We start from the raw sequence: 24,711 nt of genomic DNA on the forward strand, positions 1-24,711 counted from the left end.
CAGCCTCGAAGACTGGTCAGGGTCATTGATGTCTATGTGTTGCTTCTCAGTCCGTTGTCTCTATCAGTTACTCTCGGACCGGCAGGCACGTGTTTCCTCTTCCGGTCGTCGAAGGCACAGACAGCACCAGCAATGAATGCTGTCACTTCCGGCCTCTTCCTCCGGCTCCAGCAGCTGTAGGGTGGAAGGATCCCTTGTCTGTGCCGTGACCTTCACCCTCTGACCCCAGTCATCACCCCGGCCTCGGATTGTCATATTCACCCTCCCAGGCCGAGGGAGAAAGGCCTCTGAGCAGGTGCCTGCGCAGGTAGGAGTCTTCCTGTCACCCCCTCCCCGCTTCTGGACAACCTTAACTCTCCACTTCAAGCTATGGCCTCTCACCGCCTGCATCACCCTTCACCCCTCCCCTCTCCTGTGCAGCCACTCCCCGCCTGCGGCCCACTTCACCTCTTCCCTTCCCACCTCTCCCATCCATATCTCTCCTGTGCAACCTCTCCCCCCTTCTCCTGTGCAGCTTCTCCCCTTTCTCCTGTGCAGCTTCTCCCCTCTCCAGTGCAGCTTTTCCCCTTCCCACCTCTCCTGTGCAGCTTCTCCTCTTCCCACCTCCCCTCCTTTCCACCTCTTCTGTGCAGCCTCTCCACCTTTCCTCTGCAGCCTCTCCTCCTTTCCACCTACCCTCAGGGGCGTAACACAGGCCCCTGCGGTGGGGGGGGGGGGGGCCCACGCTTCAGGGGCCCCCTCACTCTAAGCGGAGGGAGACGGCTGCGCCTGCAAGCAAGCCTCTTTAGCCTCCCCAAGTCCCCATAAATTAAACTGTGCGCGCACAACACGGTGACGGCATCTAAGCCTCCGAGTCTTCCCTCTCATTCTGTCTCGCTCCTCAGTTAGTGAAAAGCGAGACTTCAAGAAACGGGTATTACCCTCTCTTTCCTCTTTTCGTTTATTTGCTCCCTTGTGAAACGGATCCCAAAAAGAATAACATTTTTGCTGGAAACGTCTTTTTCTGACACAAGTGCAGCCTCCGGGTGGAGAGAAATAAAACATTCCAAATGTGAAAAATAAATAACTAATTAAAGCAAGACAGAGTGGTTGCAAGGTGTCCAGATTGATTTATTTACACCTAAACACATTAGCGCCACTTTACAGTGTTTGCCAGTGAAGTGATACTTTTGTTTACTCCTCTCTCTTTGAACAGCATTGTTTTCCCTGTGTGGGAAAGTGCACCTTGCCTGGAGGTACTGAAATACCTGCTTGATGGGTGAATTGGAAAACAAAATGTGTACAGCGACTGTGTGTTTACGAATGTGGTCTTTTTAAACCATACTGCTTATGTTTTGAAAGAATATAAGCAATGGGCACTGAAACGGGTCCCTGCCGGGCCATGTAGTCATGGCCTTACCTTTTCACGCAAAAGCCCTCACTAATTTCAGATTAATGAGTGTAAAAGGAAAAAGGTAACAATTTGTTACTGCTTACATTTCACATGCTTTACTTAATCTTGCACTTTTAAGGATATTTGGGACATTCTGTGATTGTAAATGTATCCAACTTTGTGAATGTATTTTAATGTCAATAACACATTTATCCTTAAATAAACGTGTATCTATTGGTTAAATTAAATAATGTAATAAGCTGTAACCGATTAGTGAAATGGGAAATGAATACTAAATATTGGGATATTTTGCTCTTTCTGCCACACCTCTCACTCCACCCACTGACCCAATCCATTGGTTATTCCCGCCCTCTGATTCTCCTCCCACAGTTCATCTACTTTTTTTCCCTCACTTCGACCACTGCCTGGCACTAACATGCATTAGAGACAACTGTGGGCTTTTACCACTGGGTCTCTTAGAGAATGACACCTCAGGTCCATACACGGGGGCTAAACACAGCACATTTCTGGGTTCTCCGCACAACATGTTTGCTATTTGACGCCAGGCTTCTGCAGCATGTGTTGAGGAAATTAAACATCCCCTTGTGCTTGTATAAAACATAGCTGCCAAGTGGCATTGGCACCGTGTCGTGTTTATTGGTAGCTTTTATCCAACAACACTTTGCATGCTGGAATGTTTAACCCCTTACTTAGATGGTCACAGCACAACTCCCAGAATGCAAGGCGCTGTTGGCTTAAAATCCAGGCCTGGCTGGCGGTGTCACAAGTGACAATAGAGCCATTTGGATGCAATGGTGAATCTGTCATTTAGCAGGCATGCCTATACTCTTAGTAAATTGTAAATACCGCCAGTGTTAACACACTGAGGCCTGAGGCCTATCAACTAAGGCCCAGTGTGGTGGTTCAGGTCAGTCCTTGTGAGGGAAGCTGCTGGACTTGTTTTTACCATGCACTTTGAAAGTATTTTCACCTTGATGCAAGAAGAAAGTTCGATTGTTTTACAAAACATGCTTGATTTTTGTATATTGCTGGACTGGTGATTTCTTTATTTTGCACTTTGAAAGTATTTGCACTTTTTCTTTTGCTTTACTAACTACAGTTTGTATAGATTGTCATTAGGTACTTGCTGATATGGTTTGTTTTTATTCTACATGCAGTGTTATTTATGGTGTATTGCATGCACTTGTCTGTAATACGTGTACCTTAAATCTTGTATTTAGCTTTGTTTACACTACAGAAATGATAAATTAAAACAGACAAACATCTGCATCAATGTTCTGAAGCATCCAAACAGTTTTCTTCCTCAGCCTTGTTTGCCTGCCTGTTTTGCAGTGCTTACTAATAAAGACATTATGATTGAAATTGCTTCCTCAGTTCACGTTATTATCATGCACAACCCTTGACAGTCGCTAGTGTGTGGCATACAGATAATTCACCAGTCTATTTCTCTTGACTTTCGTAGGATACTGAGTTACAGCTTGTGTACTTCTCATGTATATGGTCAGTCGAGTTTTTATGGAATTGCAGGTTTTCGTTTGGTCTTTCAAAGTTTCAAGGTATTGGCAATTTTATTTCAGACCCTTCATAGTTGTTCTTTGTTCTTCAGCCATAGGCAGTTCCTGAGACAATAGGACCGCTCCTTGGCATTGTTCTGATTGCTGCCTCAGTTAAATAATCTGCTTTTGACAGTATTGTTACAAATGGCATAGCTTGTATGTTAAGAGTGTTTCCCACTTTCTCATTAGAACTTAGAGAAAGACAATATAGAGGCATTTCATTTAAATGAGAAATAAACAGCAAAAGGCGCACCACTTCCACAAATGTAAATGATATTAAATTAGTCCATGTACATGATGTGGTTTCTTTTTCAAAAGTTCTTCTTTATTGTTCATTTGTAAAAGTGACATTTAAGAACAGCCAAAGCAGCCGACGCGTTTCGTCCAACTTGGGACTTCTTCAGGGCGTAAATGACAGTATACCGATGTATATTTGTTTTCTGGAAGTTTCTAGAGCATCAATCTACGGCAATTCATGATATAGAGAGTATGTCGATTAGAATGCAGGTATATGTCAGACAAATGGCAAACGCTGGTCCCGTCTTTTTTAATATAGCACCAAGTCAAAGATCTGTAACAGATCGCTGACGGATTGGGTCCCATCGCGGATACTGAATATGCGGAATCGGGCATTTTAAAGATTTTGGCTTTTATCCTTATCATTGGATAAACTCTTTGACTTGGTGCTATATTAAAAAGACGGGACCAGCGTTTGCCATTTGTCTCCCCTTCCGACCTCTCCTGTGCAGCTTCTCCCCAAATTAATGCAATGAATCTAAGCAACCAGTACTGTCTAAAACACTGTGAAAACTGACACGCATTCTGGCATTTTGTTTAGTTAATGTCGATTTTCTCACAGATGCGAATAAAGTACTCTTAATATCTTAATGAAATCTGCACACTTTTAACTAATAGCACCGGGCGACCTTTGACAACTCGGCAATGAATACATTTTCATGTCCCCCTGAAGCCCCCCGCCCTCTTGGCAAAATTCATTGCCTCCCAGTGTTTGGGGGATAACTAAGACGCAGGAGAGTGAGTCAAATAGTCTCGAAAATGAAAGAGAAGCAGAGATTCGTATTCACATGCTTCGATCGCGTTGGTTAGTCTGTAAGCACTACTTTTATTAATGAGTTTCGCATTATTAAAGCACTGCGGTGTGCATGTGTGGCGACACTTCACCCATGAGGTACATGCCAATCAATTGTTGACGCAATCCACACTTTGCGTCTTTTTCAATATGTTTATTACGAAGTGCAGGACCTTTCCAAGGGATTTTGCACACTAAATACATTCACTCCAAAAATAAAACGTGTAGGTAAAAAACATTGCCATTTACAACGTCAATAACTCTAACTCACAAATGCGAGACCTATTTGCATTGCAAATGCTAGTTTTAATTTGCAGCATTTGGCTATGCTGAGAACAGGCAACTTTTTTGTTTCTTCCCTCTTAGCACTTCGTGACCATGCAGGAGCAGCATTATATGTGTCACCTCCAGATAACCTTCTCAGAGGGCCCCTCTGCAACTACCCACGTTTTAACATGTCACTGTCTGACTCTGCGGCCTCTGGTAGTGAAAGGACATCCAGTACAGAAGCAGGAGCCACTGACACACTCTGCCTCTTCTCGAAGTACCAAGACATGAAGCAATCCGGTATCCTTCTTTTCAGGGACCTGGACAGGAAGTTAAAAACAGTATATGGCAAAATGAAATCTTGACAGAAAGAGCAAGCGCAGGCCTGATGGCGCAACCTGAGAGGGGCTTTAAGGTTACCTGGGCTTTCTTCTACACCATACATACATTTAGTGAATAAGATGTCCTCCTCCAATGCAGAGGAACACGGCAGAGTCTGTAGAAGCGCTGGGATCCCTAGCCTCTCCGGGCGGGCACCTAAGCCTTCCGGGTGCCTTCACACTCAGGATAAATGAATACATTTTGTTCTGTGCTTTAGTTGCCCCTCTGTGAGTACTGTCTGGTAGATGAAGCTCTGTATTAATAAACACATTCAGAGAGGTGGTTGTGTACAAACAACAGCCACAATACCGTACATTTTGAACGTGTAGTTAGATACCTGCTCATCGAGTACCTTATTGGCTGATCATTCCATGGCACTACCAAAATTACATTTGGACACATTTGCTCAACTGTAAAACACTCCCTTCTATGGGTCATTTAACAACTTGGGGCTAGGTAACCTACTTTGGATGCTGTGTAAAAGAGTAAATACAAAAATGAATGCAATTAATCTAAGCAACCAGTACTGTCTAAAACACTGTGAAAACTGACACGCATTCTGGCATTTTGTTTAGTTAATGTCGATTTTCTCACAGATGCGAGAAAAGTACCCTTAATATCTTAATGAAATCTGCACACTTTTAACTAATAGCACCGGGCGACCTTTGACAACTCGGCAATTAATACATTTTCATGTCTCCCTGAAGCCCCCCACCCCCTTGGCAAACTTCATTGCCTCCCAGTGTTTGGGGTATAACTAAGACGCAGGAGAGTTTTAACATGTCACTGCCTGACTCTGAGGCCTCTGGTAGTGAAAGAACATCCAGTACAGAAGCGGGTGCCACTGACACACTCTGCCTCTTCTCGAAGTACCAAGACATGAAGCAATCCGGTATCCTTCTTTTCAGGGACCTGGACAGGGAGTTAAAAACAGTATATGGCAAAATGAAATCTTGACAGAGAGAGCAAGCGCAGGCCTGACAGCGCAACTTGAGAGGGGCTTTAGGGTGAGCTGGGCTTTCTTCTGCACCATACATACATTTAGTGAATAAGACGTCCTCCTCCGATAATCGGGCGGTAGCAAGGAAGAATAAAACTGCCACCTGCCATCTCACTCAGGGCACTGGGGTCGCTGGGGACCAGTAAGACAGTGCGGATGACATCTTGCTGGAAAACAACAAGAGGCAAGGCGCTGTCCCCAGATCCTCGTTTGAGGACACTGCTGGATCCTCGTGTTAGAACGCTGTCGCTACCTGAATGAAGAACAACTGCCTCAAGTTCAACTAAGAGAAGACCAAAGTCCTTAATATGGGCTCAACCTCCTCTGCCTGTGATGACTACTGGTGGCCAGCAGCACTTGGGACCCCATCACCCTGTGAAACACATAAAACTTCTGCATCATCCTTGACTCCTCGCTCACCATGAACCGCCAGAACAAGGCCGTCTCATCATCTTGTTTCCACATGTTATACCTGCTCCGAAAGTTATTCAATTGAATCCCCACTGAGTCGAGAAAGATGATCACCCATGCACTCATCGACAGCAGAATCAACCACGGTTACACACTCTACGCTGACATCACCCAGAAGCTCCTCCAATAACTGCAGACCATTCAGAACGTCTCCGCTAGACTCATCCTCAACATCCCTCGCCACATTACTGGCGTACCTCGATAACCGCCACGTATTCCTCGCACCCACCAGAGATCTCCTCTACGCCCAACTGACCATGGCTACCATCCCACGTATCCGCAAGGCCACGGCTGGAGATCCTTCTCCTACCTTGCGGCAAAGACCTGGCAGACCATGCTTCTCCACCTCAGGCAATCACCGTCACTGCCTCAATTCAGGAAGGACCTTAAAACCTGTCTCTTCGACTTAACTACAGGGCCTTCGACTGACCAGCAGCCCCCCCAGCATCTTGAAACCCATACAGTGAGTAGTTACGCTTTGCAAGATTGATCGATTGATCCTGTATTAGTTATGGTTGCCAGGCCCTGGATCTGAGGCTACGTGGTTCAGTGAAGGATGGTGCGAGAGTAGAGGCAGGGCTCGGCTGAACCACATAGGCACAAAAGTGAAATAGTGTTGTTACTGCCCAATTGAGATACCAACCACGTTATCTGAAACAGCAGGCACATGGAGCGTGCATGCTCACTACTTAAATTCACAGTTCCTTATTGTGAAGAGCCTCGCACAGGTGGTCAACGGCTCTAGTATTAAAATGCATGACTAATTATTTTAGTTTGGTGATTCAGACACCTAACTAAAATGGCTAACTATAGCTGAACTAACTATAACGGGGGAATTTCAATGGTTTTGTACGAGTGAAAAGTCCAGCTAACTATAACGCACCTGAAACCTATGGTTTTTTCAGTGAATTTCTAAGGTTTTTTAAATGCTAATTCCTAACTATAACGTGCCTGAAACCTATGGTTTTTTCAGTGAATTTCAAAGGTTTTTTAAATGCTAATTTCGAACTATTTCTACAGAGATAGGACATGTGAAGAAAGAAGAAAAAACGCACAGAAAGAAAAAAAAAAGAAATGCAGAAAGAAGCAACAGAAGTCCTCAAAGACGAAGAAAAGTGCAGGAAGAAGGATAACGTGCAGAAAGAACAAAGCGAAGAGCAGAAAGAAGCCTTGTTGCAAAATCATCCTGTACCCTCAACTTTTTCAGATGGATACTGGTGGTAAATGAGTCTGACTAACCAGTCCTAGAGCCAGTGCTATGTTAAAAGACACTCAGAATACAGTGAAAACACCTACATACACTAGGGAACACTATGCGTTGGGGTCCCCCTGTGATTAGCATGACCTCCTCTGTAAGCCCCTAGTATATAATAGGGCAGGGGATTAAAACTACCTCTGAAAATGCGCCACAGGACGTGTTTGCACACGTCACCTCAGGCCTCATCCCCTCCCTCCCCCACTGTGTAAACACGCCCTGTGGCCGTTTTAAGTTGGGTGATTAAGTCCCCTTGAATCCTGAGGGTCCAACTAGACCACTAGGTACCTGCAGTAAGCGCCACAGAGCTGCGTTGCAGAGAGATGTAAAAAGGGGCACGGCCTAGACCACCTCTCTGCAACGCAGCGCAGTGGCGCTTACTGGAAGCACCTGGTGGGCTAGTTGGCCCCCAGGGTCCCTCAGGATTGAAGGGGAATTATTTCCCCAACTTAAAACGCGCCACAGAGCGTGTTTGCACACGTTAACTCAGGCCCCGCCCCCTCCCTTCACCACTGTGGAAACACGCCCTGTGGCCGTTTTTAGTTGGGAGATTAAGTCCCCTTGAATCCTGAGGGTCCCTAGGGGAAAAATAGCCCACTAGGTACGTCCAGTAAGCGCCATTGCGGAGAGGTGTAAAAAGGGGCACGGCCTGCACCACCCCTCTGCAACGCAGAGCAGTGGCGCTTACTGGAAGCACCTGGTGGGCTAGTTGGCCCCCAGGGTCCCTCAGGATTGAAAGGGAATTATTTCCCCAACTTAAAACGCACCACAGGGCGTGTTTGCACACGTCACCTCAGGGCCCGTCCCCTCCCTTCACCACTGTGTAAACGCGCCCTGTGGCCGTTCTAAGTTGAGAGATTAAGTCCCCTTGAATCCTAAGGGTCCCTAGGGTAAAACTAGCCCACTAGGTACCTCCAGTAAGTGCCACAGAGCTGCGTTGCATAGAGGTGTAAAAAGGGGCGTTGCCTCAGAACACCTGTCTGCAACGCAGCTCCCTGGCCCATACTGGAGATAACTGTTGGGCTAGTTGGCCCCCAGGGACCCTCAGTATTGAAGGGGAATTAATTCCCCAACTTACAACTGGCCAGGGGGCACGTTTGCAGAGTGCTGCAAGGAGGGGGGCGTGGCCTCCGACGCGATGCCTGTCTTTTATTTATTTTATTTTTTTAAGAAGGAGGGCTGTGTGGCCCCCCTTCTTTTGCTAATTTATTGGCCCTGGGGACCTCATCCCCCAGGGCCTGCACCCTAATTTTTTTTGTTTAAAAAAATTAATTTGGCCCGCCCAAGGCCTTAATCGGCCCCGTTGCCCCCCTCCTCAGGCCACTTATGGCCCCGGGGACACCATCCCCCGGAGCTGGCCTTTGTTTTTTATTATTTAAAAAAATATATATTTATAGAAACACCTAGGATATGCTGGACAAACCGTATGTACCTATCACCATGACGATTTGTGTGATATTCATTAAAAGGCAACTATGCATACAATGAATCCACGTGGAATGTATTTACACCGCTAGTGAAGCTCTGACGTGTCTGACACCCTACCGTGCCTAATCCCAGCGCCCCCGCAGGTGGCTACTCTCCAAGTAGACACCCTTGTCGTTTATTTATACAAACATGGGTAGCTATTGACGGGCACATTTAATACACACGCACACCAAGCCATTCGAAGGGGATTCGACAAAAATTCGACCAAACTATGCAAGAAACCCCCCTCACGGTTAATAAAACACACATCCACCGCCGGATGTGTAATACTTTTTATTTTACTCTCTGGAAAGGAGACAATCCTCACTTGAGAGTCACAGTGTGCTCCTGGCTGAGCCAATGCTGTGTTACACCCACCAGTGCCCGCCGAGTGCCACACACCTCTCTGTTGTATTCCACCAGCTAGTGCTTATGCTATGACACTCTCTAGCCCATGTGCACTGTAACACCACCCCGTGAATCTGTCATGCCACACTTGCCTTCGCACGGGTTATATTGCCCCATCTAACATGTTTTCCTCGATGCCTATGTTATAACGCACAGCGCTATGCCATACATATTACAATCTGGGATCCATATCTTTGTCACAGTGCATATGCAACGTTACACTCCGCAGCACATATTTTATATTACAACTTTAGAGACTAGTTAGGTTACACAACACTGCCCTGTGCATATTACACTCCAAGGCGCATATCGCATAGCATGTGCTAGTGCCTGTGCTATCTCGCGCTCTCCAATGAGTCTGTCATTGTGCACAATGTGTTGCATATTATATTTCACGCCCTGGTTCATCTTATATCACACTTTTTGGTGCATAGTTTATACCATATACTATATCTAGTTTTCATTTTCAATCGTGCTCTCAGGACTATGTTCTATATAACACTGCGTCCACCTACCCTTTTCAAGGGCATTACATTTTGCGATGGGTGGTGGAGGGTCAGGGGGTGTTTCTGCCAAGTGAACCCGGAGTCAGTCACAAACGTCCTCTTCTTCCTGAATAAAAGTGAGATTATGCTGCATACTTGTTCATATTTTAAGTAGTTCGCACAGACACAAATTTTAAAAACAATAAAGTTCCTAATACCCACCTTCTCTGAACAGTTAGCTTGCTGCCCCATCCACCTCCTCCCTATCCTCTGTTGTCTGAATCCATGGACTAGCTCCTCCCTCCTGCCATGCATGGTCTGATTTGCTGCCACTGCCCTCCATTTAGCATGATGTACCAGTCCACTCCTCCTGCCCTCCATTGCCCAATTCTATGGCCCATCATTGACCTCCTGCTTAGCCTCTGTGCTTAGCTTGCTGCCCCTATTTCTTCTTCCCTCTGCCCTCCGATGTCTTTGTGCATGCCCCTGCTCCATCCTTTTTGCCCACCATGTTCCATGGACCTGCCACTCCTATCTACTCTGAGTGTTCTGTTGAGCTGCCACTCCCCTCCCACCTGCCTAGCATTGTCAGATGACTGTAACCTGTCCCTGCCACCTCCACCCTGCCTGTCCACATGCCATGCCCCTATCCCCTTCCTCCTGTCCTCCAAGGTCGATTTTACTGCCACACCCTTCTGCCTTCCCTGGTCTGTTGTGCTGCAACTGCTCCTCCTGCCTGCCCCGCGCGGTCTGTTGTGAGGCCCCTTCCCCTGAACTCTCTTGTCTGTGCCCAGGTCCTGACCCTCCCTTCTATCCTCCATGGTCCTTTGTGCAGGCCCCTGCACCCTCCTTCATGCCCATCATAGCCATTGTGCTGCCACTAACCCTCCCGCTTGCCAAGCATGGTCTTCTGTGCTGCCATGGCCCCTCCCACCTTCCCTGTGTGGTCAGCTAGCTGCCCTATACCCCCTCCCACCTTCCCTCCATGGTCTGTGTATATGCCATCATAATCTCACTGTTGCTCTCCATGGTGTGTCTTGTTTCTAGTACCTATCCTGCCTGACCTCCATGGTCATCTTGCTGCTCCTGCCCTGCCCCCTTGCCCCCTGCCCTCTGTTTCCATGTGCAGACCCCTATTCCCTCCCTCCTGGCTTGTCTGTTCTATTGTAATGCCCCTGATCCGTCCCTCCTGCCCTTTATGGTCTGTTATGCTGCAGCTTTCTCTCCTGTCTGTCCATTATGGTCAGCTAGCTACCATTGCCTCTTTCCCCTCTGTTGTCTGTTGTCCATGTGCATGGTCCTGTCCCCTCCCTATTGCTTTCTATGGATTGTTGTGCTGCACTCCCGTCCCGCATGCCCTTTGTGGTGTATTGTGCTGCTGCAAACCCTGCTGCCTGCCCTGTAGGGTCAGTTTGGTGCACCTCTCCATGTCCCTCCTGTCCTCTGTTATCCGAGTCCATGTCCCTACCCCAATTCCTCCTGCCTACCATGATCCAATGTACCATACTTGCGAACATTTTGAACTTGTTAAGAGGGAGATTTTGAAAAAAAACTGGGGTATTGATTTTCCCGTTTGAGTTGCATTGAAAAAGAGGAGATTGTAGACAGGAGACAGATCAAATAAAGCCCATTTGAGCTTAAAAACATTGGACGTTTCCTGGCTGAAACGGGTCTGTTGGCATGTATGGTTGTACTACCACTGCCTCTTCCTTCTGCCCACAATGGTCTTATATATTGCCACAGCCTCTCTTGCCAGTCCTGTATTGTTGGTTTGTTTTGTTGCCCCTGCCCCCCTTTCCACTGCCCTCCATAGTCTGTTGTGCTGCCACTGCCCTTCCTGCCTGCCCAGTGTGGTCAAATTGTTGCCTCTGCACTCTCCTACCTGCCTTCAATTTTCAGAGTCCGTGCCCCTAGCCTCTGCCTCTCAACAGTATCCCAATGGACAGCTAGATTGCTAACATTCTATATTTATTACAAAAGTGTGGAACGCCTGACATCATCTTGATGTAATCAAAACTGTAATACCTAGAGCATTTCCTTTAGAAATTACATATATGAGAGGGTCTTATTTGCATCAAAATTATGGTTAGTGCTCTAAAAAAACTAAAATGAGGACATATTTTCTGAGTTTTCAAATAGCGACAAGGAACTTTTAAATTATTTGTAATCTTCATGTTTTTTTATCCGGTTGACCACTTGATTAAGTGTTGCACCTAGGGGAGAGGATGTGGTGTTACTTCCAGAGCTGCAGACTTTGCAACTGGGGAACCAGGTTGGAGTTTCTGCTTCAGCTCAACATTCTGTGATTCTGGTCAAATCACTTAATCTCCCCATGCCTACAACCAAAATGAATTTGATTTTGTGTGATGTAACCAATGCTCAAGTAAGGCACTCCAATACCTGACAAGTCTGCACTGTATAAAACTGCAAATACACAAAAAATAAGTGTTTTGCACACTTCTGTCTTTGGGCTACATGTGGGCTACATCTGGGTGATATTTGTGCTGCATTTGGGCTCTTCTGTCTCTGGTGGCCATCTTGGGAGATTTATTTGTTATGAAGTTTCCTAATTTCCTCATTTATTGCAGTCTCCTCAGTAGGAAATACTTTCAGTTTTTTACTTTGGTTCCATCAAGAAGGCATTCAGATGTGTCACACATTTGCAATAAATTCTGAATGTTAGCACTCTAGTTGCTCATTAGATTACAGTAGTAAAGCTACTGCTCACCACGGTAGTCTGCTGCTGGTATTCAAAGTGCATGTTTCAGTCTGCATGTCAGAATTGTTTTATGAAATAGAAGAGGATTTGAGAAGTCAAAATGTGCCCTAAATTTTCTTTCTGCAGCACTAATCATAATTTCTATGGCAAAATGGACCCCCTTATTTTGTTCCTTTGTAAATTAAATGTTTTAAGTTTTGCCACTTTATTCCAAACAAGATGGCTTCAGGTGTGCCATACTTTTGTCATAAGTAAGACTGTTAGCGCTCCAGTTGTTCGTTAGAACACTCTGGGACATTCTGTCATTGGGCTATACTTGGGCTATATCGGGGTGATATTTGGGCTACATTTGGGCTCTTTTGTCTCTGCTGGCCATCTTGGGAGATTTATTTGTTATGAAGTTTCCTAATTTCCTCATTTACTGCAATCTCCTCAGTAGGAAATACTTTCAGTTTTTTACTTTGATTCCATCAAGAAGGCATTGAGATGTGTCACACATTTGCCAGAATGTTAGCACTCTAGTTGCTTATTAGATCACTGTAGTAAAGCTACTTCTCACCAAGTAAGTCTGCTGCTGGTATTAAAAGTGCATGTTTCAGTCTGCATGTCAGAATTTTTTAATGAAATAGAAGAGGATTTGAGAAGTCACTCAAAATGTGCCTTAATTTTTCTTTCTGCAGCACTAATCATACTTTCTATGGCAAAATGAACCCCCTCATTTTGTTCCTTTTGAAATGAAATGTTTTAAGAGTTACCACTTTATTCCAATCAAGACGGCTTCAGGTGTGCCATACGTTTGTCATAAGTAGGACTGTTAGGGCTCTAGTTGTTCTTTAGAACACTCTGGGAAACTGCAGTAGAACACAAAGGAATCAACTGACACTCTGCCCTTGTTGGATGTACATGTTTTACTGAGAATGTCAGACTTCATTCTCACATGACTGAGAAAGATACTGTGAATTTACAGAACATATACGCTCTCAGTTAGCTTATCGATCACCTTCCAAACCTCTGTGGGAAAAGCATGAGAAAATAGTTTTCTCTCAAACATGATTCATGATATCACAGCAGAAGGCTTTTTCACATGGTAAAATCACCTTAGAACACACCACAATTCCTAAAATGAGTATGGTACCATCAACAAATGATTTATAATGTAACTAAAGTCTTAAAACCTTCTATTAACTGCAATGCTTTTTAATGAGGTGCTATCATGTATATTGGTCCCAAGAAGGTTGCCAACACTTCTTGGATGAAGTACTGACAGCCAATCAGATCTCACAATGAGATGTGTGGTTAGGCTCTGCCCAGATATATCTATCTTTCTAACTCTAATTTTCTCAGGAACTACTGAACGGATTTACACCATTTAAGCAAAAGGCACGAGTCTGAACTGAGGACTACCTCTTTGCCTTTTTTTCTCGGCCCCCGCTTGACGAATCACCGTGAAATTTTCATGATAGTAGCGGGCCGGAGCTGGCCAAAAGTTTGGAAAATTTCGCAAAGATTCATCAATCGGCGCCAACGTTATTCCAAATAGAATGTTGCAGATTTCCTATGGAAAATAGATCCTAACTATAACTACCTACTGGCGACTGCCAGTAGGTAATATATATATATATATATATCTATTTGTCAATCGTCTCTTGCTCACTCTGTTGAAGAAAGACAATGCGAACCCAGGATTCGGTGCTATATTATTTTATTTTGTGCCCCGCACCGCCACCATGCTATAATATTTTATTTTGTGCCCTGCACCACCGCCATTATATATATATTTTCTGATGCGAAAAAAGCTCCTCCTGAGAAATCCGCCCATTGTTTGGTGGCGCATTGAGCTGGTAGAGCCATAGCCGGCATAAATATTACCATAGATCCACAAATGAAGCGCGCTCTCAGATGCAGTTGAAAAGCAGTGGTTTATTCCTCAGAATTTTACGCATTTCGAAAGTTACACTTTCTTGATCACACACTGAGCGTTTGTGACACGGTGCTATACATACATGCTGTAGGTATTAAGCATAGAAAGGGGACCTAAATTCGGAGTCACCCATGGATTGCACCTCTATTGCGGCCATATTGGAATATGTTTATATAGACAGAACAACAATGTTAACTTCACATTTGTCTGTTACATAATGATGTTTGTAGAAGTCCTAGTGTGGCACGTACTAAAGTGCACAATTCGATTAGGAAAGAAAAGAAAAAGGAAATTATACTTCTTTCTGATTCTTAGTTTACACATCATAAACCATGGTGTCAAATAATAAACCTAGTCTATATTCCATTCTACTTTTGTCGTCACAAAGTAGGCTATGCCCAAAGTGGTTAAACACCTAACGCGTTTGCTGCTGAAAATGCCAGCCAATGTCAACCAATACTCGCGCCCAGTGGCAATGGGTACTATACTCGGGGGATGCCTCATATTAGGTTGATCCCAAAGGCTATGCTAGAAAAACACTATGTAGGCATATCCTACAGGTGTGCAAAAACCTCTGTGCCTTCCAACCAGATCTGTGTGCTAAAACCATCAATACACACAGGTTTACAGGCCAACACGGTTCGAGGTGCATGAAAAACAAATACTAGCGTCAAGTGGCATAAAACTGAATCCATATAAAATACAGAAGTACCACATGTAATAGTGAATAACAAAGTGAAAGAAGTGAACATTAGTGAGAAGTTCTTATCTATTCTTCCAAGGGTGCATTCCCTGTAGAGGTGAAGAAAAGGGTAGGCGGCCCGTGAGATGCCTGTGAAGATACATTGGGCCCCTTCCTTTGCTCCTGTGAAAAGGAAAAAACAAGAAAATATGGATTAAAAATAGAGCACAGTTATACCCTAATTAAAACACAGGTTTACACAATTAAAATACATTCTTTGACATCATGGATAGGAACACAGATTTCGTAATAGCACAATAGTTGTCTAATTACTCTTCGATTTAAATGTGTTGCTAGTTCCTCGTCCTAATTGTGTCCCTTAGGGTACTTAGTTTTGAGATAAAGTAGCGTAATAGGCTGCTGTTAGGCAGGTGGAAGTCAGCAAAATGTCGTGCTACTGGATAGTGGGGATCTTTATTGGTAATAGCTCTAAGATGTTCAAGAGCTCTTTTTTTCGCCATCAGAGTTGTACTGCCCACATATCTTTTATTGCACGGACACTCCAAAATGTAAATGACGTATGTGGAGCTGCAGGTGAGGAACTGATTTATGGTTCTTTTACTTTTGTTAATGGGTGTACTCAATTCTTGTACCATCTGGCTATTCTTGCATACCTTGCAGTGGCCACAAGGATAAAATCCTTAAAGTTTGTGTTGGCTACGATCTGCACGTTCTGTGATGTGCTCGTAGTTTTTACAGAGATATCCGTGTCTGAATCACTGGCCATTGCAGATGGTATGGCCGCTCTTTCTGTGTTCTCAGCTTGTCTTGTTCCTGTTTCAGGTAGTTGGATATTGTACAAATGGTCGTATCTCCTGCTGTACGTCAGTATGCGGCCAGTCTCATAGTCCGTGCAATCCCGGTGAAGCTTTCTTTGTTTTCTCAATTTTATATCTTCCTCATGTTGAAGCAGTCTCCTTTTCAGTTCATCCTTGAATTATTTAATTGCTGGTTGATCACTATTTGCTTTCAGTTCTTCCTCGATTTTCGTTATTTCCTTCATTATTATCTCCCTGTCTTCCCAAGCATATTTCACAAGTATGCAAAGCATGGCCGTTGAACTGTTGGCAGAGTTTCCTGACCATTCTTCCAGCATATGTGGATTCGGCGATTCATAAGATGGTGTAGTGTATATTCTAAGCCCTCGCGGCACCATGCTCTTGTCTACGTAGTCTTGGAGGGAGATTGCCTCCCACCATTTCGACGTTTTGGATTTCTTCAAGTTTTCATATCTTCTGAGTTTTGTGGTAGTGTAGTGTCTTTATCTTATCTCACTACAACCTGCTGGCTTTTCCCCGGTGCGCGTGCTAGCAGCGTTTGCGCTGCCGTTCGTCTTTGCGAGTCTTCCTCCATGATGTATAAAAACACAACCTGTGACCAAAAAATCTGTCCTTGATAAAGGGGGTAATGTTGTGTTGCAGAGCAAAGAAATGTATCTCAAAGAGGCATTCAGACAATGAAAACCTATAATGACAGTATTACGACCACTTGGGATAACTTTCAGGGTGGCAACAACAAGGGGTCATCTCGTGGGAGTAATATTTATGTCTCAAATAAGATTGCCCCCAACACCCACTCGCCCCCCCCCATCCCCGGGCAGGCCAATTGTTTCGTCCATAGGGAGTGTCTTTGAGAACATTTCAAAATATATAGACCATTTCTTGCAGGACTATGTGTCAAAGCTCCCGTCTCATGTAAAAGATACGAAAGACTTCCTATGCAAAATTGAGAACATTGTATGGGAAGAAAGTTATATGTTTTTAACGTTGGATGTATGCTCTCCATACACTATCATTGATCACAACCAAGGTATTAGAGCTTGCACACACTATTTAAGTGGAAAACATATTATGTATCTAGAACACACAAAAAGGCTAAATGCCTCAAAAACAAAATTTTTATGTTTAATGGGGAACTGTACAAACAAACTATGGGTACTTCTATGGGGACTTGTTTTGTGCCTAGTTTCGCAAACCTGTTCCTGGGCCTGTGGGAGGAGGAAATACAAAAAGATGTCAAGTATGCTGCCAATTTTGAAATGGTCATATGGTTACGTTATATTGACTACCTTTTTAGGTCGAGCCGCTGCTTGCTTGACTTTTAGTATGGGGGTTTTCAAAGTGCTACCACTGGCCTCAAGCTTGCGTGCACAGCTGCCATGTGGGTTTCTTTCAAGGCTCATTAAGCCTTGCGTGCCTCTCTCCGTGCTTTAATTCCCTCCCCCTCCCCCACCACAGATCGCGTCACTGCTGGCCTCCACTCTTCCCCCCCCCGCCAGCCTCTCTATACTGCAGCAGGCCGTTTAAAATGTTCTTTTAGCACGCACGCGCCTCCCGGGCTTGTTTGTTCTACTTACTGGGCCCGTTTTACACTCAGGCTACTTGGCACCAACTCCTGCAGGCAAGAAGGCTGTACCTCCGGTCCCTCTTCATCAAATATGATGCAAGGCACGGTAGGCGCGATGTCTTTCTGCCTCCGTACTGCCTCTGAGGCATTCTTCATCTGGGTGGCGACCTACATCCGTGCTCCCTGGAAAGATGCCCTTGCCTGTTCCACAGAAGTCCAGCGCATTAAATAAAATCGGGGGATGATCAGATTGGACATTCAAAGAGTTTACCAAATATCTGAAAATGATATTTCACCGACGCCTACAGACCAGTGATCTTGTCTAGTAGTGAGATGTCACTGTATTTAAACCTCCTCGCACGTGTTAAGGTAGCGGCTACTGTCTGTACTACCAAGAGTACATAACTGGTGCACTTACTTTTACACTAGCTTATGTGCACAGCAGATAGGCAGCGTGACGTACATTTACATTAAGGCCAACGGCATACGCTAAATCAGGGGCCTTCACTCAGGGCCTCACATATAACACGATTACTTCACCCTTACAGAAAGAGGAGAGTGGGGCGCTCCGTTTGCAATGCCACGCTCCTAAGAGCTACATCCATACCCATGTAGGAGCAGAGTATTAGGGCTTGAAGATGTCGCACTGCTTTACGTTCACTTCTCATACGTCATTTCCGCACACCGTAGTGACGCCGTCCTATGAATTACGCGAATGATCCGTCCTCGCCTGCTTGGCCTGTCCAATGATAGATGGCAAGCCCTGGCATCTTCGCAGCTGTGCCCACGCACTCAGGCCTAGGGTACATTTGCTTCAGTTCCATTCAGGTGGTACCTGTCCGCCGTTTACAGCAGGATTGGAACATGTAGTGGGAATAAGCATCTGTTATTCAGCACCAAGATACCCCTTTGGGGTGAACGTGTGCTTTTACAAATACACATGTTATGTAATTGTACATAAAAGGCGAACAAACTCAGTTAGCTTTTTATGCCACTATCCTGCGAATATTACAACTTTGCTCAGTTGAGTATTAATATTGCAGACCTCTAGGTATAAGAATGAATTTACAAGTCCCAGTACGTACGAGGTAAAACGAAAGCACGGACTACATTATTTTTATTGCTGCGATTACCCTGCCGAGATTTAAAACGTCTCGTTCACGTGACCGACAGATCTCTGCACTGTGTGCGCTAATCCACTGGGCTATTCTACTGAATGGTGGTGAAGTCTTTGTTGTGTGCAGTGCCACCCTCTCTTTTCTCCTATATATTATGCAATGTTACGATTACGGCTCCCAGTTTTCCATTCCTACTGATTTTTACAGATGTAGACAGACAACAATATTTTTCGTGTCTGTATTTATGTTTTAAACGGAAAAATACAAAAATAATGCTTCTCGCGGGTGACTTTCCATGCTGTCTTTTGTGATTTCCAGGATAACAACTGAGCAGATAGACACCATGGGAAGTTCAAAAACTGTTCTAGATTTCCCTATATACAGGCACGTGTTAGCATATATTTGTATTATAATACTGATATTTAACAGGAGGTGTAACATTTGGATATATTTGTCTGCTTAATTTGCTAAAACTGACAGGCAGCAATGTATGACTGCATGTTTATCAGTTAAATAAATGGAGAAATATACTATTTTATGAGTCAGGTTATATTTAAAACACAAAATAAATACGGATAAATACCAATAAGATGGCCCCCAAAAATATGGATACAGACGGAAATGTTAACAAGCATTGGCATAGCCAATAGGTCTCGCATTTGGGACCGCAAAGTATTTAGTTATGCAGCACAATATTCTTGGTGCAACAACAACTGTTGCATGGCTAAACACTTAAAAGGTCCCAAAGGCGAGACCTATTGGCTATGCCAATGCTTGTTATAATATGGAAGGGTAGTGAACAAGAAGCTAGTAACTTCATAAATCTACTCAATGAGAACAGCTACAATATTGTCCTCACACCTGCAACATGAATAAGGAAGAAATAGAATCCCTTGATGTGAAGGTAAGGGCAACTGTTAACACCTTACAGACAAAAATGTTCAGGAAAGACACAGCAGGTAACCGTCTCCTCCACGCTCTCAGCAGCCACCCAGACACCCTGAAGTGGAGTATCCCGTTTGGAGAGCTGCTGAGGGCGAGAAGAAACTGCAGCGACAATGATGGGTACCACGAGGAAGAAAAAATCATGCTAACTAGATTCAGAGAGCAAGGGTATCCAAATTGGGTTCTAAATAGGGCAGTATCTAAAATGAAAGACATAACAAGAGAGAAAACCCTAGAACCTAAAACAAAAGAAAAACCCATTGAGACTTCAGGTACCAGAGTTATTCTGACTTTTAACAGGGATTCCCAAAAAATACAGACAATTCTAAATGACAATTGGAATATCTTTAAAAGTGATTCCATCAAAGGCCCCTCTATTAGCGACAGACCGAGAATTACGTACCGCAAGAGCAGAAGTCTCAGAGACCTACGAGTGCATGGAAACGTTACAGAACGTGCAGATCGTAGCCAATACAATCTTAGAGGATTTTATCCTTGTGGCCACTGCAAGGCATGCAAGAATAGTCAGATGGTACAAGAATTCAGTACACCCATTAACAAAAATAAAAGAACCATAACTCAGTTCCTCACCTGCAGCTCCACATACGTCATTTACATTTTGGAGTGTCCGTGCAATAAAAGATATGTGGGCAGTACAACTCTGATGGCGAAAAAAAGAGTTCTTGAACATCTTAGAGCTATTACCAATAAAGATCCCCACTATCCAGTAGTACGACATTTTGCTGACTTCCACCTACCTAACAGCAGCCTATTACGCTACTTTGCTATAGAACAGGTACATATGGGCCTGAGAGGGGGTAACAGAGAACTTACCCTCAGAAAGCGGGAATCAAAATGGATTTTCGATCTCGAAACTAATTACCCTAAGGGAAACAATCAGGACGAGGAACTAGCAACACATTTAATCGAAGAGTAATTAGACAACTAATGTGCTATTCCGAAATCTGTGTTCCTATCCATGATGTCAAAGAATGTATTTTAATTGTGTAAACCTGTGTTGTAATTAGGGTATAACTGTGCTCTATTTTTAATCCATATTTTCTTGTTTTTTCCTTTTCACAGGAGGAAAGGAAGGGGCCCAATGTATCTTCACGGGCATCTCACAGGCCGCCTACCCTTTTCTTCACCTCTACAGGGAATGCACCCTTGGAAGAATAGATAAGAACTTCTCACTAATTTTCACTTCTTTCACTTTTGTTATTCACTATTACATGTGGTACTTATGTATTTTATTTGGATTAAGTTTTATGCCACTTGGCGCGAGTATATTTTTTCATGCACCTCATCACGTGTTGGCCTGTAAACCCGTGTGTATTGATGGTTTTAGCACATGGCTCTGGTTGGAAGGCACAGAGGTTTTTGCACGCCTGTAGGATATGCCTACATAGTGTTGTTCTAGCATAGCCTTTGGGATCAACCTAATATAAGGCATCCCTCGACTATAGTACCCATTGCCAATCGGCGCGAGTATTGGTTGACATTGGCTGGCAGCAAACGCGTTAGGTGGTTAACCACTTTGGGCATAGCCTACTTTGTGACAACACATGTAGAACGGAATATAGTTTAGGTTTATTATTTGACACCTTGGTTTATGATGTGTAACACAAGAATTAGAAAGAAGTATAATTTCCTTTTTCTTTTATTTCCTAATCGAATTGTGTACTTTAGTGCGTGCCACACTAGGACTTCTCCAAATATCGTTATGTAACAGACAAATGTGAAGTTAACATTGTTGTTCTGTATATGTAAACATGTTCCAATATGGCCTCCATAGAGGTGCAATCCATGGGTGATTCCGAATGCAAGTCCCCTTTTTATGCTTAGTACCTTCAGCAGGTATGTATAGCACTGTGTCACAAACGCTCAGTGTGTGATCAAGAAAGTGTAACTTACGAAACGCGTAACATTCTGAGGAATAAACCGTTGCTTTTCAACTGCATCTGAGAGCGCGCTTCATTTGTGGATCTATTGTAATACCGCCGCAACACCCGTGCAGTTCGGCCTCTGCATATTGGAGCAGCGAAATGCTTGAGCAGGACGGAGCCAACAAGCAGCAGTGTGGGACATTCATGTTTTTCCGGGAAAATCTTTTTTAATATGCACACAATGGCAAGTGACCCACTCTGGTATTATAATGAGGAGACTACCATCTCCATAGTGCAACATGTTTTTACTCACCTGAGTGGAGCTGTCCTATGATCGCAACCAATAAAATGAGGAGATGATATGATGGTCTCAGCAAGCCATTTTGTTCAGTGCCTATGAAGAAGGGCGTTCCAGCCCGAAACGCGCCAGGCCAAAGTTGGGGGAGCTGGATGCCTCGAATCTGCTCAGCTTGTGTGTGGCAGCAAATCCGACCAGCGAGTTCACCTCAAGAAAAAGGCATCCCTTCCGTTTATATATATATATATATATATATATATATATATATATATATATATATATATATATATATATATTCACTGAAAAAACCATAGGTTTCACACATGTTATAGTTAGCGGAAATTTTACTGATAAAAAACCAATGAAATTCCCCCGTTATAGTTAGTGCAGGAAACTATAACTCACGCGACCGCAATCCTCTGCTGATGCTAATACTGTATTTAGACACTTATTTGCCCATGTCTTCTTCCATAAATTTTTAGCTATACATATATTACAAATATTTTTTTTTCATAAAGACACATATGTCATCAGCAGAAGATTGCGGTCGCGTGAGTTATAGTTTCCTGCACTAACTATAACGGGGGAATTTCATTGGTTTTTTATCAGTAAAATTTCCGCTAACTATAACATGTGTGAAACCTATGGTTTTTTCAGTGAATTTGCAAGGTTTTTTAAATGCTAATTCCTAACTATAACGTGTGTGAAACCTATGGTTTTTTCAGTGAATTTGTACGGTTTTTTAAATGCTAAGTTACTTTACGCCATTCGTGGCGTGCGCGCCCACTTAACGCAGTTCGTTCCGTGCGCGCACTGTGCGCGCACAGTGAGCACGCGGTGCGCTTCGCGCACCGCGCGCCCACTTTACGCAGTTAGTGCCGTGCACGCACGGTGGGCACGCGGTGCGCTACGCGCACCGCGTGCCCACGTTACGCTAGATGGGCCATGTACGCACGATGCGCTTCGCGCACCGTGCGCACATGGAGGACATATTATGCGCTTCCTTGTGATAGGTAATCTGTTGAAATTTTTTTGGGAAATGCTGTATTCTTATACGCCATGCACAAATGGTGGCCTTCGGCCACCATTTGCACACGGGGTGGAGAGAGTGTGGATTTTTTTTAAAAATTTTTTTTTACCGTACGCGTACGGTAAGCGTACGGTAAGCGTAATCGGCGAAATTTTCGAAAAAAAAAAAATTACCGTTTTTTGCCGTGGGGGATCTTTGAAGACTCAACTAATATGGTTATGTGCATGGGCGCTGTCTAAACAGCCCCTTTATATGTTTTTGGCATTTGTTTATCAGCTCCCCCCTCAGAGTGCGAGAGAGAAAATGGCGGCCGCCGCTTCCTGGTTTCGACCGATTCGAATGTTTACTAAGATCTAAGGGCCAATCAGAATCGCGCTCGCGCACGCCACCGTACGCGTACGGTAAGCGCACCGTAAGCGCACCGTAAGCTGGCTCAGATATATATATTGATTTAAAGGCTATTTTCTCAGAATCTACTGAACAGATTTACACCAAACCTACAAAAGGCACTTCCTTGACCTGAGGACTACCTCTCTGCCAAATTTCAAGTAATTCTGTTCAGCCGTTCGGGCTGTAGCTGTGTCTAAAGGTCCTATGGAAAAATGCATGGGAAAAACGCGTTTTGGGACACCCCTTTTATCTCAGCCCCCGCTTGACGAATCCCCCCGAGACTTTCAGGGTAGGAGCGGAGCGGAGCGCCCCACCTATTTTGAAAAATTCGCGAGGATTCGTCAACCGGCGCCAAAGTTATTCAAAATAGAATGTTGCGGATTTCCTATGGAAACGTGGTCCTAACTATAACTACCTACTGGCAACCGCCAGTAGGTAATATATATATATATATTCTCAGCAAAGTCCCAAATTAATGCGCTCTCAGCAACCAAAGGACACCACATCCAAATCACTTCAAAAGGTGTTTCATTCTACAGTAGAATTAAACACCTTTTGAAGTGATTTGGATGTGGTGTCCTTTGGTTGCTGAGAGCGCATTAATTTGGGACTCTACTGAGAATTTAACAGCCGGCGTGCTCCGCGGCATATGCGCCACCTCTCTTGGGTCCCCCGCGATCAGAAGGAGCGGCGAATTTGGGATATATATCATCAAACAAGTTAGTCCAGAACAAAAGGGCGCACTTTTCAGTCGGTGCATTCGTCGGGGTGGAATACCCCCGCAAATTAGTCTGCCACCAAATAAATAGCACTGCTCTCGCCATACGATGTAGCCAGATACTTTATTGAGTCATAGAGTAACTCAGCCCAACTCTCCCACCTACACGTTTCAACCACACTGATCTTGATAACAGTAATATATGTAAACAAACACAGAAAAGGATGACAATGGTGGTCATAATGCTAGCACATACACTAATTCAGTAAAGTTAAACAGTTGTTTGTTGAGTTGGCATGCTCAATAAAAACAGGGACACTACGACATCCAAATAGTGTCATATTTAGGGGAAAAAACCATACACATAAATTGTCAATTTGGACTTTTGGAATAAAGAACATGGAACAATACTTTTGTCTCTATGTACTCTTTGCGGCATGCTGCTGAACGCAATTGTAAGGATCCAATAGAGCCTCGGACCTTGAAACTGTCTCTTTGTGGTGGTGCTCTGAACATATATATATATATATATAAACATATATATGTGTGTGTTTTTATATATATATATGTCTAGATCTATGTGTGTATATATCTATAGATCTATACATACATAAAACATCCTCTCACCTCCTCTGTCCTCTCATTATGGATACACCACAGGGTTCCGTTCTGTCCCCCACTGTGTTCGATCAGTACATTCAAACTTTAGGTGAACTCTTGAACTGACTTAACATCGCCTAGTGCCAATATGTTGATCATACATTAATCTAAAACTTAATCTTACAAAAAGCAAACTCCTTCTCATCTTTCTTGATACCAGAAAAC

This window comes from Triturus cristatus, chromosome 8, assembly GCF_964204655.1.
Source record: "Triturus cristatus chromosome 8, aTriCri1.1, whole genome shotgun sequence".
In the NCBI taxonomy this organism is placed as follows: Eukaryota; Metazoa; Chordata; class Amphibia; order Caudata; family Salamandridae; genus Triturus; species Triturus cristatus.